We start from the raw sequence: 4,037 nt of genomic DNA, 5'->3' as shown, positions 1-4,037 counted from the left end.
CAGAAATTACAGACCAGTATCCCTTTTTTCTTTCCTTTCCAAAACACTTGAGCAACTATCTCGCTCTCTCTCTCGAGCCTAACCAGTCCGGCTTCACAGCGGGTCACCCAACCGAGACTGCTCTTCTCTGTCACAGAGTCTCTCCGCACAGCAAAAGCTGACTCTCTCTCCTCTGCTCTCATTCTCTGAGATCTATCCGCTGCCTTCCACATCGTGAACTATCAGATCCCCCTCTCCACCCTCTCATGGCTGGGTGTCTCATGCTCTGCACATTCTTGGATCGCATCCTACGTGGCAGGCCGCTCTTACCAGGTGACGTGGAGAGGATCTGTGTCTGCATCACGTACTCTCACTACCGGTGTCCCCCAGGGCACAGTTCTAGGTACTCCCCTCTTCTCCATATACACCAAATCACTCGGCTCCGTCATATCCTCACATGGTTTCTCCTATCATTACTATGCGGATGACACTCAACTACTTTCTCCTTCCCCTCTTCTGACACCCAGGCGACAACATGCATCTCAGAGTGCCTGGCAGATATCCCAGCTTGGATGTCTACCCTCAAGCTCAACATCAACAAGATGGAGCTGTTCTTCCTCCCGGGGAGGGCCTTCCCGCTTCAAGCTCTTTTCTGTCCTGGCACCCCAATGGTGGAACCAGCTTCCCCCTGAAACTAGAACAGCATAGTCCTTGCCCATCTTCCAAAAACATCTGAAAGCCTACCCTTTCAAAGAGAATCTTAAATAATCCCACAGCAACCCCCACCCCCCAAAAAATGTGCCTTTTGTGAACTAACACCTGTACGTTACTTTTTCTTATCCCCTTACTAGCTCTGACTTTACTGATAGCTACTTTATTGAGGAAAAATCCACTTACTATGACTGTGATATGTGGTTGTCTTAAGATTAATGCACTCAGTGTAAATTGCTCTGGATAAGAGCATCTTCTAAATGACTAAATGTCAATATCACTCAAATATGCAATTAATGGTGGTTAATATTGAGCAATATCGAGAGGCTACCCTCACGCATCTGAAATCATATGCTTAATTGATGTTTACCGATCATGAAAATCATGCAGTTACTTGCTGTATAACTCTGATGGTAGAGCTAAATGTGCACAATTGTTTTTCATGGAATAATTGGACATTTGTAGTTCTGACTATGTGTAATGGGGCCGCATGTAGCCTAGTGGTTAGAGCGTTGGGCCAGTACCCGAAAGGATGCTAGATCGAGTCCCTGAGCTGACAAGGTAAAAATCAGTCGTTCTGAACCTGAACAAGGAAGTTAACCCACTAGGCTGTCATTGTAAATAAGAATTTGTTCTTAACCGACTTGCCTAGTTAATAAAATAAAATAATGTATACACTGAGAGTCAGTAAGCAGGTGCAGAATGTGAGTTTAAGAATAAGGCAGATTAACTAAACAGTAGAACGTTTAGCGTACTGAACGCGACCAAACCCAATACTGCCTGATGGCTGAGGCTACTGAGGGCTAAATAAAGGGAGAGTAATAAAGATGATGAGGTGTACATAACGATGGGGAGCAGGTGTGTGAAATGATGGTTGTCTGGACTGGTGGTTAGTAGACCGGTGACGTTCAACGCTGGAGCGAGTGAGTGACTGGGAGTAGGCATGACACTATGCTCTTCAAGAACAGATGATATCACAACCAAATATATATTTATTTAACAATCCCTTGAAAACGATACGAAGTTGTCAATGGTTTTAGCGGAGCTAGGGGTCTCCTTGCCCCCCCCCCAGCAGGCAAATCAAACTCTTTGCACTTTATTGATAACAATCTATTGTCATTTGATGACATTTCTTATTTTATTTATTTAACCTTTATTTAACTGGGCAAGTCAGTTAAGAAGAAATTCTCATTTACAATGATGACATATGATTGGCCAACAACAAGCTACACGCTCCACTCTCGTGAAAAGCAAGAGCAGAAGTATCATACTGTCATGGTTCCTCCTGGCACCAGAGGGCGGCAGTGACCGCCCTAGAGACTTTTATTGGACTGTGTATATCTTATTATTTCATGGTTGTGTCCCTGTTAATTAAAAAAAGGTGTGTTTTCTGTGGTCCTTTGCAGAAACTTGAATTGTTTACCGTGTGCTTCATTTTTGTGTACTGTGGTGCTGCTGCTACCGTATCTTAGTAAACTATTATGTTTATTCTTAACCACTGATTCCTCGTCTGGTCTCTTTTCTGCACCTGGGTCCAACCTTACCACATCACAGCAAGCTTCTGCCACAACATGGACCCAGCAGAGATCACCCAGATCTGGAATGTGGTAGCCCACCAAGGAGCACTGTTAGGATGGCAGCAAGAGCAGCTCTCCCAAATCTCCGGGACCCTTTGGGCACTTACCGAGTCCCTCCAACCACGACACGCCCCAGGAAGAGCCAACGCGCAGGTCTCATCGCCCAGTGCTACAGATGTCACCGTGGTTCCTCCAGGGAAACTGTACCGGGAACCTAAGATCCCAGCCCCTGAGCGGTATGACAGCCACCCGGGAGGATGCAAGGGGTTCCTCACTCAGTGTTCTCTGGTGTTTGAGCTACAGTCCTCCTCGTTCCACACCGATCAGCCATGATCGCCTACATCATCTCTCTACTCTCGGGCAAGGCCCCGGCATGGGCAAAGGCGGTGTGGGAACAGCAGCCACCATCTTGCAGATCCATAGTAGCCTTCACTGATGAGTCTTCGACCACCCAGTTGGCGGACGAGAAGTGGCTAGCCGACTGTTCAACCTCCGCCAAGGGGCCAGACCAGTGCCTGACTTAACCGTTGATTTCCGCACCCTCGCCGCCAAGAGGGGGTGGAATACGGAGGCACTGGTTACTACTTTCCAACAGGGTCTGTCTAACTCCATCAAAGATGAACTGGCCGCACGGGAACTGAGAGAGGACCTCGAGTCCCTGATAATGCTGGCAATCAGGTTGGACAACCGCATCCAGGAAGGGATGAGACAGTGCTCTTTTGACACCACTCCAGCATTCTGGTTTCCTGGGCACCCCAAGCCCCCGAGCCCAGCATGGAGGATCCCATACAGCTGCGTTGCACATGTCTGAGCACAGAGGAGTGTGCCAGGCAAATGAACGAAGGCTGCTGCCTCTATGGCGGCGGTCTCGGCCTTCTGCTTGCTACCTGCCCAGAGCTGACGGGAAACCCCAGGACTCGCCAGGACAGAAGGACAGACTCTGATGAGCTGTGCAGTTACCTCCCGGCTACCCAGTCACCATCTCTTACTACCCCCAACCCTCCACTGGGACAACCGTCAGCACGAGATTCAAGCCAATGTGGACTCCGGGGCTGCAGATATTTTTATTGATCAATACTTCGCAGGAGAGTTACAGATCCCCTTGCTTGAAATGTCCCATCCCTCTACAGCTTCAAGCCCTCAATTGATGCCCTATTGACTCCGGTCAGGTGGAATATCCGACCAAGCCCTTTCTACTGCAGGTTGGGCTGAACCACTCAGAGACTCTTAGTTTTCAGTTGATAGTTTTCTTATCTAGGGTACCCCTGGCTAGCTCTACATAACCCACTAGTTTCCTGGTCCATGGGACACCTACTAGACTGGGGAATGGACTGCCATGTCTAAGACCTGCACCAAGAGCCTCGCCATGTCCTCCTGCATCCCTTGAAGTCCAAGACTTTTCTGCTCTCCCTCCCGAAGACTTCGACCTCCGGGAGGCCTTCAGTAAGAGGCTGGAGGCAGGTTCATTCACCCCTCTACATCCCCTGCTGGTGCAGGCTTCTTCTGTTGTGGGTAAGAAGGATGGAGGCCCTGCATCAACTACAGAGGGCTGAACCAGAATACGATTAAGAATCATTACCCCCTACCCCTGAGGTCCAAACTTCGCAACGCTCACGATCTGGTGAGAATCGGGGAGGGAGATGAGTGCCTTTGACATCCCCAGTGACCACTATGAGTATTTAGTCATGCCCTTCAGATGATCGAACTCACCGGCAGTCTTTCAAGCATTGGTAAATGACACCCTGAGGGATATATTGAATCGTTTCATCT

The 4,037-nt window shown here is 48.7% G+C and overlaps 1 long non-coding RNA gene across 1 annotated transcript; it reads left to right on the top strand.

The window, feature by feature from the left end:
• Positions 1-222: 222 nt before the first annotated feature.
• Positions 223-2,101, top strand: LOC149974391 (uncharacterized). Its single transcript, XR_016489310.1, has 2 exons — positions 223-382; positions 507-2,101. It is a non-coding gene; the product is annotated as an uncharacterized LOC149974391 (long non-coding RNA).
• The last annotated feature ends 1,936 nt before the right edge of the window (positions 2,102-4,037 follow it).

Source organism: Oncorhynchus mykiss, chromosome 20 (assembly GCF_057628025.1).
Source record: "Oncorhynchus mykiss isolate SJ-2025 chromosome 20, ASM5762802v1, whole genome shotgun sequence".
Taxonomy (NCBI): domain Eukaryota; kingdom Metazoa; phylum Chordata; class Actinopteri; order Salmoniformes; family Salmonidae; genus Oncorhynchus; species Oncorhynchus mykiss.
This window is presented reverse-complemented; position numbering and strand designations above follow the sequence as displayed.